The sequence below is a fragment of the Triticum urartu genome, chromosome 2, assembly GCF_003073215.2.
Source record: "Triticum urartu cultivar G1812 chromosome 2, Tu2.1, whole genome shotgun sequence".
NCBI lineage: Eukaryota > Viridiplantae > Streptophyta > Magnoliopsida > Poales > Poaceae > Triticum > Triticum urartu.
The window spans coordinates 208,463,993-208,479,672 of record NC_053023.1 but is presented as its reverse complement, the minus strand read 5'-3'; positions in this window follow the sequence as shown (position 1 = coordinate 208,479,672).

The window sequence follows — 15,680 nt, the reverse complement described above, 5'->3', positions numbered from 1 at the left end:
AACCCAGCTTGGCCAAAATTTAAGTCATATCGATGCATATAATGGCAAAAAAGGTACATGTGGAAGAATAACACATGTGTGGGGCATAAAGACCAGAAAAATAGTTATATTAAGCTTCTGTATAAGAACCCCCAGGTATAATGAGCGCGGTTAGCGCGTCAAGATTATGTAGTCAAGACACAAGTTAGCCTTTTAAGGCCTTGAGGGGAATAAAAAAAGAGAGAAAGAGAGATAACGGATATGCAAAAAAATGACGGGGGTAAGGAGACGAACATAGAGTCCGGCACTAGGCGTAGAATCTTCGGAGTCTGGCTGCGTTCCATGGGTTTGGCTCGAGTCGATTGTCCGATGCATCCCGCAGAAGGTACGCTCCACCCGTCAGAACCTGGTCAATAATGAGGGGACCTTCCCATTTGGGCTTGAGCTTGTTCTTTTTCTTCTCCGACAGATGTAGAACTAGTACGCCAACGTTATAGGTTTTGGCCCGTACTTCTCTGCTTTGATACTTTTGAGCCTGTTGCTGATAGAATGCGGAACGGGCTTTTGCCACGTCGCGCTCCTCCTCCAGGGCATCCAAACTGTCCTGTCGATTGAGCTCGGCCTCTTTTTCTTGTACATGCGCACTCGAGGTGAGTCATGAATTATGTCTCAAGGCAGAACCGCCTCTGCGTCGTACACCATAAAAACGGTGTGTATCCGGTAGTGCGATTCGGCGTGGTCTGCAGCCCCCATAGTACGGAGTCGAGCGCCTCTACCCAGTGCGTGTTTGGTTCCTTTAAGGACCGCACTAATCTGGGTTTGATGCCGCTCATGATAAGACCATTTGCTCGCTCGACTTGACCGTTAGTTTGCGGGTGATAGACAGAAGCATAATCGAGCTTGATGCCCATGTTGCTGCACCAAAGTTTTACCTCGTTGGCTGTAAAGTTCATGCCGTTGTCAGTGCTGATGCTATGGGGGATGCCACAACGCTGTACAACCCCAGATATGAAGTCTATCACCGGTCCAGATTCAACCATTTTAACGGGTTTGGCTTCTATCCATTTGGTGAATTTATCCACCATGACCAGCAAGTATTTTTTTCTTATGGGTTCCCCCCTTGAGGGGTCCGACCATATCAAGCCCCCAGACCACAAAGGGCCAAGTAATGGGGATTGTTTGTAGAGCGATAGGCGGCATATGGCTTTGGTTTGCGAAAAGCTGGCAATCGACGCAACATTGGACCAGATCATGTGCATCTGCTCGGGCCGTCGGCCAATAGAAACCTGTACGGAAGGCCTTGCTTACAAGGGCCCGGGCTGCGGCGTGGTGGCCGCCGAGTCCAGCATGGATTTCTACCAAAAGCTTCCGCCCTTCCTCTTCGGAGATGCACCTTTGAAGGACTCCGGTAGTGCTTTTCTTATAAAGATCTCTCTCGTGGACCTTGTAGGCTTTAGATCGGCGCACTATGCAGCGTGCCTCGTTTTGGTCCTCGGGTAGTTCCTGCCTGGTTAGGTAGGCCAGGAATGGTTCTGTCCACAGGGCGATGACGGCCATTATCACGTGGGCTGAAGGTGTTATTTCGATGGCAGAGCCTCCGATTGTGTCAGAGTGTTCGGTATCTGGTGTTGTGGCCGGGTCCGGACTATGTTTACCGGTATCCCCATCCCATACCACGGATAGCTTAAGAAACCTTTCCAAGAATATGTTAGGTGGGACAGGATCGCGCTTAGCGCCAATACGGGCGAGGATATCTGCCGCCTGATTGTTTTCCCGAGCCACATGGTGGAATTCAAGCCCCTCGAACCGAGCTGACATTTTGAGGACGACGTTGCAATATGCCGCCATTTTCGGATCCTTGGCATCGAAGTCTCCATTTATTTGAGATATTGCGAGGTTCGAGTCCTCACGCACCTCCAGGCGTTGAATGCCCATGGAAACTGCCATCCAGAGACCATGTAATAGGGCCTCGTATTCGGCTGCGTTGTTGGAGTCTGTGTATAGTATTTGGAGTATGTATTGGACTGTGTCTCTGGTGGGGGACGTCAGGACGACGCAAGCCCCCAGACCAGCCATCATTTTAGAGCCGTCAAAGTGCATGATCCAATTGGAGTACGCGTCGTACTATTTAGGGAGTTCGGCTTCTGTCCACTCGGCGACGAAATCAGCCAGTACATGCGACTTAATGGCACACCGTGGTCTATATGTTATGTCGAACGGGAGGAGCTCGATAGCCCATTTGGCAATCCGGCCCATGGCATCGCGGTTATTTATTATGTCATTGAGTGGTACTTCTGAGGCCACCATAATTGAACATTCTTGAAAGTGGTGTCGTAATTTCCGGGATGCCATGAATACCATGTATGCTATCTTTTGATAATGTGGGTACCGTGATTTGCATGGAGTGAGGACAGTGGATACATAATATACCGGTTTTTGAAGTGGGAATTTAAGTCCATCCGTCTCTCGTTCGACGACGAGCACTGCACTTACAACTTGGTGAGTTGCCGCTATATACAACAGCATTGGTTCACCGACATTTGGTGCGGCCAAGATTGAGTTGGTGGCCAGGATGGCTTTTATTTCTTCCAATCCGGTCGTGGTTGCGTCTGTCCACTCAAAGTGTTCGGTGCGCCGAGGAAGGCGATAAAGGGGGAGTGCCTTTTCTCCTAATCAGGAGATAAAGCGGCTTAAGGCCGCCACACATCCAGTTAACTTCTAGATTTGCTTGAGGTCAGTTGGGATAGCCAACTGCGACAGAGCTCGGATTTTAGTTGGATTTGCTACAATTCCTCTACTGGAGACGATGAAGCCCAGGAGCTTTCCGGCGGGTACGCCAAAAACACATTTTTCCGGATTGAGCTTAATGTCGTATGTTCGGGGATTGTCGAACATGAGCCTCAAGTCGTCTATTAAGGAGTCGACGTGTCTGGTTTTAACGACCACATCGTCTACGTATGCCTCCACTATTTTGCCGATCTGCTTTTCCAGACATGTCTGAATCATGCGTTGATATGTTGCGCCGGGGTTTTTGAGCCCGAAGGGCATTGTGTTAAAACAGAAGAGGCCGTATGGAGTGATAAATGCCGTTGCGGCTTGATTGGACTCCGCCATCTTAATTTGGTGGTAACCGGAGTATGCGTCGAGGAAGCACAATGAGTCGTGCCATGTGGTGGCGTCGATAATTTGATCGATGCGAGGGAGGGGAAGGGATCCTTTGGGCAAGCCTTATTAAGGTCCTTGAAGTCGATGCATAGGCGCCAGGATTTGTCCTTCTTTGGTACCATTACCAGGTTTGCTAGACAGTCCGGATGTTTTATTTCTCTAATGAATCCGGCCTCCAGTAACTTGGCTAGCTCCTCTCCGATGGCTTGTCGCTTAGGTTCCGAGAAACGCCGAAGAGTCTGCTTGACCGGCTTGAATCCCTTTAGAATGTTAAGGCTATGCTCGGCCAGCCTGCGTGGGATTCCTGGCATGTCTGAAGGATGCCAGGCGAATATGTCCCAATTCTCGCGCAGGAACTCCCGTAGTGCGGCGTCTACAGCGGGGTTTAACTATGCCCTGATGGATGCTGTTTTTGTGGGGTCCGTTGGATGGACTTGGAATTTGACTATTTCATCCGCTCGTTTAAAAGAGGTGGACTTGGATCTTTAGTCGAGTATCACGTTGTCCCTGTCCACTGTGGAGCGCAGCGCAGTTAATTCTTCCGCCGCAAGGGCTTCGGATAGTGCCTCGAGGGCCAGTGCGGCTGTTTTGTTCTCGACACGGAGTGCTATGTCCGGATCACTAGCTAGAGTGATGATTCCATTGGGCCCGGGCATTTTGAGCTTCATGTACCCGTAATGGGGTATGGCTTGGAATATCGTGAATGCCTCCCGCCCTAGAAGGGCATGGTATCCGCTACTGAACGGGGCCACTTGGAATGTAATTTCTTCGGACCTGTAATTCTCCGGAGTGCCAAATACCACATCTAGTGTGATTTTCCAGCGCAACATGCCTCCCGACTGGGGATGATTCCTCGGAAGGTCGTGCTGGTTTGCTCAATACGGTTTCTGTCTATTTCCATTTTTTGAAGAGTCTCCTCATAAATTAGGTTTAATCCGCTGCCGCCGTCCATGAGCACTTTAGTAAGCCGAAAGCCGTCGACAATTGGACTGAGGACCAAGGCGGCCGGTGCTCGGGCTGTTCGGAATTTAGGTTCGTCACTGGCATTGAAGGTGATAGTAGTGTCGCTCCATGGATTTATTGCTGCCACGTGGCAGACTTCGGCAAGGCTGTGGAGTGCTAGCTTACGCCTATTATTTGAGGCGAAGGTCTCGAAGACTGTCAGTACTGTATTGTTATCCATGGGATGGTGCTCTGCGATGTTTTGATTGAGGAGATCCTCACCGCTCTTGGCCACCTACCGGAGTACCCAACATGCTCTAAGGTTGTGTGTTGGAATGGTATCCACTGTACTATGAATTTTGCAGGGCCCGTTAAGCCATCCCTCCAATACAGTTCCATGCCCTATAGTGGGCTTTTGCTTCTTTGTAATTGAGTCGGGTGACTTATGAGAGTGCACCCTTTCAGTTCGGACTGGGGGTTTTGTTAGAGCCGGATTATCCCAAAATTTTGTTTGGGTTTTCCAGGCGCTTTCCATCCCATAGTACTTTCGTACTATGGCCGCCAAGTCAGGGAAGTGTGCTATGTCACGGCGACTTATGGCGTTGAGGATTCCCTTGTCCGTGTAATTGTTGCGAAAGAACGAAATTGCGTCTTCCTCGCGACAGTCCTTGACCTTGTTCATTACAAGGATGAATCTGGCCCAATAGTGATGTACTGTCTCTTGGGGCTCTTGCTTAATGTGGGAAAGATCGTTTATATCTGGGTGGGTGGGTGGATTTAAGTCCAGACCTTGACCCAATCTAAGACCCAGGGGCGGGGGAGTTTCCGATCATGGAAGTTCGGGCTCCGGGATGTTGCCCCGCAGGTTTGGTATGCTGCCTGATTCTAGGTTCAGGGTTAGGGCGATGTCCTCCCGTCGACGGGTATCCGGCTTGGAGAGCTCGGGAATCCGGACATAGTTCGTCCTCAGGATAGAGGAAGAATCGCCGCATTGCTCCTCCACCACCGCTATCTGATGGGTGATCGGCGAAGAGTTAATCTCCCTTTGGTCGGGTTTAAGCCCAATCCGATCATAGTCCGTAGCGACTCCCAGAGCGGCGATGCGATCCAAGAGTTCGTTCAAAGAGGAGAGCTCCATTGGATCCATCTACTCAGCGAATTTTGAGCCGAAGTGGAGGCTATTTTCGATGACCCAAGAAGTCATCGTCGGCACAGCGGCCGAGCGGGCGGTCATGACGAAGACGCCTAGTCGGAGAGTTTGGCCTACAGCCAGGGCTCCCCCAGAGGTGATGTTGTTCTTCACAACGAGACGAGCCATCCCTCTTTATGATGACGACAAAGTGGAAATCTCAATGAAAGCACCAATGTCGGTGTCAAAACCGGTGGATCTCGAGTAGGGGGTCCCGAATTGTGTGTCTAAGGCGGATGGTAACAGGAGGCGGGGGACACGATGTTTACCCAGGTTCGGGCCCTCTCGATGGAGGTAATACCCTACTTCCTGCTTGATTGATCTTGATGATATGAGTATTACAAGAGTTGATCTACCACGAGATCATAGAGGCTAAACCCTAGAAGCTAGCCTATGGTATGATTGTCTGTTGTCCTACGAACTAAACCCTCCGGTTTATATAGACACCGGAGGGGGCTAGGGTTACACAGAGTCGGTTACAAGGGAGGATATCTACATATCCGTATTGCCAAGCTTGCCTTCCACGCCAAGGAGAGTCCCATCCGGACACGGGACGAAGTCTTCAATCTTGTATCTTCATAGTCCAACAGTCCGGCCAAAGGATATAGTCCGGCTGTCCGGAGACCCCCTAATCCAGGACTCCCTCACCTAGCTAGAAGGAATAGGAGGTCTATATATAGTCTTAGTGCAAAAGAGGGGGCCGAAGGGGTACATGGGCTGCGGCCCAACACGAACCAGCGCACAAGCGTCGGACGTCCGGGAGTCACCGGTCGTCCGGAGGCTCGCGAGGGTCCGGACGTCCGTAAATTCGGCTCAGGTGGTCTTCGGTCGGAGTCCGGTCGGGGTCGTACGTCCGGGCATCGATCGTCCGTGGGGCGTCATAAGTCCGTAGTTTTGGCTCGGGTGTGGAAGTGTCGGACGTCCGGAGCCTGGAGGTCGTCGGACGTCCGGTCCTGGCCGGTTGTCCGGAGCCTATAGCTTCTTCTGCATCATCTCTTCTTCTTCTTCTCCTCCGTCTTCACGTCCATCTTCCTCTTCTTCTTCTCCTTGCTCCTTAGCTTCTCCATGATACCTGAGTATGCACAATGTGACCATATGAGGTAGTAGCCATGTCTCATGTGCATCAAAGTGGAAATGTGAGAGGAGAGATGTCACCTCGGTTTCAAGAGCTCTTGCATGTGCTCTTGTCATGGGTCCGCTAGGCACTTGGTGAGATGATAGTAGGTCCATGGGGATGACCTTGGGATGCTCCGCATCACCAGTGTTCAAAACACTCTTCTATTATGGGAAGAGGGATTGGTTTATTGTGTAGCATTCTGCATCTTATCTCCCTCGCCCACCATTTACTAAAAAAGATCAGATCTATATTTAGTCTTACCAAAAAGTAGAATACACAGACAATGCCAGTGCAGAGGTGTAGCCCGTTGCTCTTGTCAGTACATTTTGTCCTGTAATGCTTGTACTTCCATGGATTGGTAGTTGATTATGTAGCATCAATTTGCATCTTATCTTCATTATCCTCTATCCCTTCCAGTATTACCATATCTATAATTACTCTCTACAAAATGTAGAGTACACGCAATGCTTATGAAGAAGATTATGTGCTGAAATTCTTGAGTTATCCTTCCCTTGACATGGAGAATGGCATTATAAAGCCGGTGTTAACTGTTAATGTAAGTCGGTCCTTATAAAGCCTTTATCCTCAACTGCTATTTAATTTGCTCATACTCCCTATCGTTTATTGCTGTTTAGTTTGCTGTTTCTACCAAAATGCATGTTCACAAGAACCATAAGTTCTAAGTTTTACTTGTAAAACCAAATCCTTATTCATACCATGCACATTATTCAATACTCCCTATATGTATGCTTATTTTTGTGGATCTATAATCCAGTGTGTGGTGAAGCAGCCCACGTTTGCACCTTGTCATCTCCTGTTTTATCTTACTGATGTGGCTGATGATATGAACAACATGCCATGCACATTAACCAAAATAGATACAAGGATTTTCTTTGCCCTTCATCTATGCTTGTTATGTTGACATGGTAATCCATTAGTGTGGTGAAGCTCCTCGCATTATGAACAATGCCAAATTATGCTATTGATATTTTGAACTTACTCTTTATTTTCTAATTTGAAATTGGATGGAATTGACAGCACAGTTATCATCTTTGTTTATACACGTGCAAAACATGTCATCTCTCTGCTTTGTTTCAGGGTGATATGCTTGATGGCATGCACAACTCTGCTGAAGGCTATGAGACAAACCCAACATATATTGCAGCAAAGAAGGCAAAACATCTTGAAGATAGCGAGACAACCCCAAAGTCTTGTCTTGATGAAGTGTTCAAGTTACTTGAGACTAGCAATCAGACAAGCTCACAAAATTCGTTGTCCAAATCAGTTCGACTTCTTCAGTCCCAAGTTCTAGCAGAAAGGCATTCTGCAACTCAACTTTGACTTGAAATCCTATCTCTAAGAAAGATTGCAGAGAACACCAATGAGAACCTCATCACTAAACAGCTACTCCTAGAAACTATGACCGACATGCTAGGCCGGTCTCACAGCCTTGCTCAGCAGCTTGTGCAGCAGTTTCCCCGCAAGGCTAACCTTTCTTGAACTATCTTGTAAGTGGTCTCAGTTCAGTATTATTTTGTTAAGCTGCAATGGTGCCCAGTTTTTGTAATCTGCTTCTTCGTTGCGCTTTATGATCACTAGTGGTGAACTTCGATGCCCAGTGGATGTAATATACCATAAATCCTTTATTGTATAGTGTAGGTTTATTCTTAGTTACTATGCCATAATTTCTTTATTGTATAGAGTAGGTTTGTTCTTAATTCCTACTAGTTACTGCCATCATTCGCTATCTGGAAAAAATCAGATGTAGTCGACCGGGCCGAAACATTCGCCTCTAACAGGTCTGGTTTTTAGCACGCCACAATTGGGATGACCTGCATCTTTCTTGGGCCTGAATGATTGGGGCCTTCACACTTTTTGCGAGGCCCACAACTTACACCGGCCTATATTTTAGTTGGGCCTTTTGTGGACCCAGCGCTTCGTTTGGCCCAGGTAGCGTTGGGCCATTAACAGGCTGAATATTATACTGGCCTGTTACGGCCCAGATGAAACCATGGGCCTTTAGCAGGCCAAAATGCATGTTGGGCCTCAATTTTCACTAGTCGTCGACAGGCCTTCAGCAGGCTGAAATGTAGACCGGGCCTTTTTGGGCCCAGTTATATCATGGGCAGTTAATAGGCCAAAACAAATCTCGGGCCTTAGTTGGCCCACTGATATCATGGGCCTTTAAGAGGCCGAAAGCTTAGTACAGACATCAACGGGCCGAATTATGTGACAGGCCTTTAACAGGCCCAAAGTCACACTGGGCTTAACTGTTGCCACTTTTATCACGGGCCGTTAGTGGGCCCGATGTCACATCGGACCATATATAGCCCATGGGCAGCACGGACCATTCCCAGGCCGAAAGTCACACCGGGCTGAAATGGGCCCATGTCTACATCGGGCCTCTAACAGGCCGAAAGTCACTGGGCTGTAATTGGGCCCAAATATTCGGCCAACAATTAACGGGACAGATCTGGCTTCGGGCCATAAATGGGCCCAAATATTCGGCGAACAATTAATAGGCCAGATCTGGCTTCGGGCCGTAAATGGGCCTTTATTAAGCAGGCCGTTATTGGGCTGGCCCACTAGTACCTGAGTAAGTACTACGGACCTTTGACTTGGCCGGCTTTTTTAACCTATATGGGCCTTTGTTGGGCCCAGCCACTTGTCGACGTATCGTAGGCATGTCTCCTCCAATGGACGGGCGACATCTGGCCCACTGACGAGCTGACAGGTGTTCCCTCCGGCCAATCAGAATTTTACAAGTGGAAATTTCCCATTGGTCCCGGTTATTAATGGGTTATCGGATCCAAAACCGGACCCGATAGCTTAACGGCGTTCCGTTATGGTGGATGCCACATGTCGGTCACCCTTGACGAAAGCACTTCTGTGATGTGCGATTTATCATCATGGAAGTGACACTTCTGTTATGATAATTGTGGTAATGTCATAGAACACTTCTACGACAGCACAGGTATGACTATCTTGATTCTATCATAAAATCGTCATGGATGTACATGCATGACAAAAAACGCGACCTATTGTGACAAACACGTATCATCATGGAAGTGTATTTTTTTTGTAGTGATTCCCTACATACAAACAGTTTTACAACACCATCAGGTTTAACTATTGGCCAGAAATTGAACAGTTGAATTAGATATAATCAGGGATGTGATGTACCTGCTCGTTGCGCATGCTGCTCTTGCAAGCTGCGACTGTCCGTTTGCGCAAGCTCGATGCCATGCCCGTGCTGCCGCCACTGCCTCCCACGCATGCTACACCCAGGGATGGATCTTCATCTTATTGTCCTTCCATTCGCCTGAAGCCCGGCGACTGCCCTCCAACGAGGGTGCGAGGAAGTGCTGTGTCGGTCTATCTAGCGGCAGCTAGGTTAGGAGCGAACCAAACTGGAGGCTGGAGCAAACGAATTGGGATTTTTCCTACTGTCGATCGATATGGGAGGCACTCGTTTGGGCCGCAAGCCTGCTATAGGGCCTGCCTTGCACTTACGTTATTGGCCCATCCAAATTGAAACGTTTTTCTTCATTTTTTTTACATTCCCTACTCGTGCGTTGGGACGAACAAAACTAGCTTGGGCCAACCTGGACGACTCAAACTAGGTGCACACTTTCCAGCCACCCGAGGCGGCCGCCCATACCAGCCCCTGTGGTGGTGTTGCCCCTTTTTGCGTGTATGATTGGGGTAGTGAAAAATATTCCAGTGGCGCTTTTGATTTACCCACAGAATGGTTGAATTGCTTGTTTCTATGAACTGAGTTCGCCAATAATGTGAAGGATGCCAGTCTTTTCATCCTATTGTAGATTGCTTAGATCTCGATATGTCAAATGTAATCGCGTGAAATATACAGTAAAAGCCAGTGTGATGTGTGTGGCTACAACTAGTCTGACTACACGTCCTCATATAACATATCAAGGACGCACCATCTTACCATATTAACATTCGACTTATGAATGCGGTGTGGGAAAAAAGAAGTATTGAGACTGCGTATCCAAGCAATTGATGCCATGGACTCCTTCGTACAACCTTGTAAGCAAAAAAGAAGTTGCAGTGTGCCTGTACAAAGAGCTAGCGTAAGTTCAGTTACCTGCTTCTTGGAATTTTGGTTAGCCATTTATTGCAAAATTGTTCAATTGTGTTGCTTGGCTTAATTTAGTTTGCTACTGATTACATAATGCCATAGCCTGTTAATCCTATTATAGACTGCGCCTACCGATGTGTTTGATACTTACTGTTAAGAATTACATGTTTGCCGGAACTTAAATAGCTACTTAAGCACGTAGATAGCTGGTCATACGTACTTCTAGGGTGCAACAGAATTCACGTGTAATTTATGTTCTGATACCCTGTTTGTTTAAATGGTTTGCTGTTATCACTTGTTGCACTAGTAATGTTTGCATGTTCATAGATAGACAACTGTCAGGTTTATATGAGGGACACCGTCTTTTTAACTTATATATGTGTTGGAATCATTTTGCTTACGTCAAAGAAATTTACAGATGTCTGTGTTGCTGGTAAACGGTACCGACTTGTTACTTTAATCATAGTTCGAAAAAGCGCTAGGTGTAAATTGTGCGTTTTGCCACCGCCTTGCGCTTTACTGGCCAAAGCGTATGCTTATGCGCAACTATGCGCAGATTAAGCATAGTTATGCGCAATGCATTCCTAGAGCCTAGGCGTGCTTAAGCGCTCGCATAGGCGCGTCTGTTTAAACTATGAATTTAATACATTGCCAAGAACTTGTTAGTTTTACTAGTTCATGTGTAATTAAATATGTTTCCAAAACTAGTTAGTTTTACTAGTTTGATGTTAGTTTCTTATGGCTCTTCCAAAACTTTATTTATTGATTGTTAACATTCAAGTTTGCAGGATCCAACTGAAACTCCGTTGGCACAACAGGTATGTTTTCAGAAACTTCCTTGTTTACCTGGTTTGCTGCTGTAACTTGTTGTTGTAATCATCTTACCAACTTCAAGTTTTTAGGATCCAATTGGAATTCCAATTGCACAGTAGGTACATTTTCAAAAATATATTTGTGTAACAGGTTTGCTGTTGTAACTTGTTGCTCTAATCAAGTTACTAACTACTCAACTTTTCAGGATCCAAGAGAAACTCCAATGCCAAAACAGGTTCCTTTTGCAAAACTTGTTTGTTTAACTGCTTTGCTGCTGCAACCGGTTGCTCTAATCATGTTACTTGCTACTCAACTTTTCAGGATCCAAGAGAAACTCCAATGCGACAAAGGGTACCATTTGGAAAACTTGTTTGTTTAACTGCTTTGCTGCTGCAACAACCGGTTACAATGATGTTAATAAATACTTTTCAGCATCCAATTGAAACTCTTTAATTCCTTGTGTGTTTAACTGGTTTGCTGTTATAACACCCAGTTGATATGTTCTGCTAACTTCAACTTTTCAGAATCCAATCGGAACTTTAATGGAAAAACAGGTTAGCCCAAGATCAAAGAGCGAGGTCCCCATGGACGTTGTATCATCCCACAGCAGTGGCACCGGCCCAATCATGCATCATGAATTGCCAACTACTGATGCTCTAGAGGCTAAACTAGTGGTAGAAAGAGATTCTGCTTCTGCACTTAAGAGATGAAGTTGACATGTTGAGGAAGCAAACAGCACAATCACAAGAAGTACTCAAGACAACCATTAAATATTTGGTGGATTTCAAAATGAAGCAAGGTGAGACTGACCGCATTGTTAAGGTCCTAAAGGAAAAAATGAAATTAAATTCCCACTTCGTAAATCATACGTGAAATGTTCTTTCCATCATTGAATAACCTTTGTGTTGTTTGTTCATGTAATCAATCAAACTATTTTTTTAGAGATCATGTAATGATTGTTCTTTTGTTTTTTAGTTTGTAATTTTATTTGAGCACAAGTCTGTATTAATTGATAAGACTCGGAGACATTTCATTTTGATTGTTGTGCCAGACCTACAAATATGCCAGTCGGGCTGAATGTGCATTCAACAATAATAGTAGTATAGATGGGCCATAAGTGGCACGCATCGGAAAGGGCCAAGATGTTGTACTAGCTTCACTCGAAAAAGGATGCTCTTCTAGCAACAAAAAATACAGCGCCCTGGCTTATGTATGTTAGTTGATATTATTGATCCATATCTATAAGTGTTTATATGTCTGTTAGTTTTGTACATTCTTGGTTGATTGACTCATATTTGAATCTTGATACATCACTTGTGTACATATCTAAATGGGAGTACACATTATGCTGCATGTGACATTTGAGTTGGACATAAAGTGTTCCAAATATTCGAATTCACCTTAAACTGGATTCTAGCTTCTGAATTCGAGTACCAGCATTTGTAAATCATATTCGTATATAACAATGGAATACATCTTTGTCGTGCTTTTGAAGATATATAAAAACACATAGAATGATTTATAAAGATTCGTATAGGAATACGAATGGATTCGAATTTAGTTGCCAGGGTAAACATGGAGGCTTATTGTCCCAAAATTCGAAAGAAGTGGCAAAATGTCCACTCCCATGTCGGCTGCCCGAAGCCAAGTGTTTGGGAGATGGAAATTATTGTCTACCCCTTACACGAACAATTCATCGGCCCGATTTCCACTGCTCTCAATAGGGGTAGGTTAGTAACTTCAATTAGACGTGACACGGCCGCCTCTGAGCCATTCCGACAAGGTGGGCGCCAAACATGGGCCGCAAAACACATTTGATTCAAGCTCGTCTGAAAGACCTCTGTTGATCCCTCCATTTCCCCATTGATACACGGTGGGCGGCAAAACAAACTCGCCTCGGCCGAAATCTATGTAGGCAAATATTTTCAATAGGGGCAGGTTTGTAACTTCACTCAGACGTGACACAACCGCCCTATCTGTCAGCCCCGTTCATACACCGTGGGCCCCAACCATGGGCGCCAAAACACCCTCTCCTCGCTAGAAATTGCTCTGGGCAAATATTGGCGAGATGCGAGATTACCGTCCTATCCCCAAACGACGGGACGTCCAAATTTTAAACGGGGGCTAAGTTCGTAACTCTCCCATATTTTAGGCAGGCGCGTCCCAAAAACATGGTTCCCCATACCTCGCCCTCCATTTTACCATTCATACACCGTTCGCGCTAGAACACCATCCCCACACCAGCCTCCTCCGGCCGCCACCGCATCCATCGCCGCCGTCCTCCACCCCATCCATCGCCACCGTCCTCCACCATGCAGGAGCGCCTACCAAGACCGCATCGTCCACTGGTAGAGATGGATGTTTCTCATCCACGGCGACGGACCAAGAGCCTTGCATCGCGTCCTCTCGCTTCATCGGCGTCGTCGTCCTCTTTGCCGGGGCCGCTCACACGACCTTCTCTTCCACCGCAACGGGACTTATCGCCCGATGCACCCGTCTATGCTCGCAGATCTGCTTCAACGCCACCAACAGCCATTGCACTCCAGATGCCTACACGGCGCCACAAGAGAGGTGGTACTTTATATCTCCTCAACTTTTTGATCTCAACCAGAAAATAGATCGTAACTTGGTTACTGTACTTTCTTTTCAGCTCTGAGAATTTAGTTCTTAGTTCAAAGCAAACACTGGATGCTAAATAACATTTCTCCGGGTTGCAGCTTTAAATCTGCCATGGCACAGTCATAATAGGGATTAATTGATCATGCTTAGGGTTTAATTGATCATGTTGGTTCCATGGTGGTTTTTTTAATAGAAATTGGAGGGGAAACCCTCTTTTGCTCAAAAAAATGCTAGCAGAAGAACACTCGGGTGTGTGTCTCTACAGGGTGCCCACGGTGGGCCGCGGCCCACCCTTGGATTTTGGGTCGGCCCAAGCTCCGATTCCCCTCTATTCTGTTGTGTGCTTCCGATCTCTACTTGCCCCCAGCCACCTGCCTCGCCGGCGACTTGCTGTCCCCGGACGGCATGACTCTAGGAGGAGACGCCAGACTAACAGGAGGTTAGGAGCCGCTCGTCCAACAGCGTCACCGCTGCCTGGGCATGCCACTGTGCCTACCTTCCCAGTCCGTTCAGGGCTCAGGCGTGCAGCACCCACTAAGCCAACCCGATTTATCCTGAGATACGTCCTCAACACTCAGCAGCCACTCCTCATCACCCATTTTCTAATTGATTCATTACTCATTAGGCAGGACTATCATTAGGGTTTGTTTTGTGCTGAGTGCTACCTACACTTAATGGTTCATATGTATTTCAGTAATCTTTAGTACCTGTAAAGTTCACATGGTTTCAAAATTCCGGCCCTAGGAACAGACACTAGTCATTTTGGATTGTTGGTCGTAGTGACATTGACCCAGATTACTACTGCAGGCCAGGTTTGTTGACAATTTTTCTTGTCTTTCTTACTCATTCAATATGATATCCAATTATTCATGTCGATTAGGTGCAAACAATAAGTGCTAGACAAACATCTTGATTCAGATTTTGGACGGTCTCTTACTGCAGTTACAATTCTGCATACTTGTCCTAGTAAGCTCACAAGTAAATGATTGATTCACTACATCTATGCTTGCCTTGTCATATCTGTTGTCAATATTCTTTTAGGGTGGACCACCCTGTTTCAAAATACTGGGACCGTAGACATGAGTGAATAGTATTTCTCTGTGTGATCTCTTCCATCATGTGTGGGCAACGAACATTGCATTGTATAGAAAGAAAGTGTCATTTCTAGCTTTTACAAAGACTACAATCTTTCACATGGAATACAATCTACCTACTTGCTATGTGTCGCACTACCAGCACTCCACCCTTGAAGATAAACATTATGCCACTCATAATTCCTTAGTTTATTTGTTCAAATACGAATTTGATATGATTCTAATGTTCCTACTTTAGTTTTGAAATGTGTGTCTGCCTGTTATAGAGACATAAGAGGTTTGTATTTCTGTGTGGTCTGGTCAGCACGGTTGGGGGTGAACTTTGCATATGCAGGGGTTTATAGGGAGACAATCTTCGAGTTGAATCCGTAATGCATTCCATAGATAATCTGACTACTTTTATGTTTTCATGAATCTCAGATTCTGAATAGCATCATAATGATTATGAGCTTGTGCGCATGAAAAGAATGAAGCAGAACAATGCCATGGCTGTCAAACTTGTCATTAAGGGACTGAAATCAAGTCTGGATGCAATGCAATGCAAACGCTCTCCACCTACAGATTCATGCTCAAAATATGATCCTAATAGTGATTTTGAGCTAGAGGGAGACCTAAGTCAATGTAGCTCCCTAGTGGAGGAGTCAAAGGCAGATGCCCTAT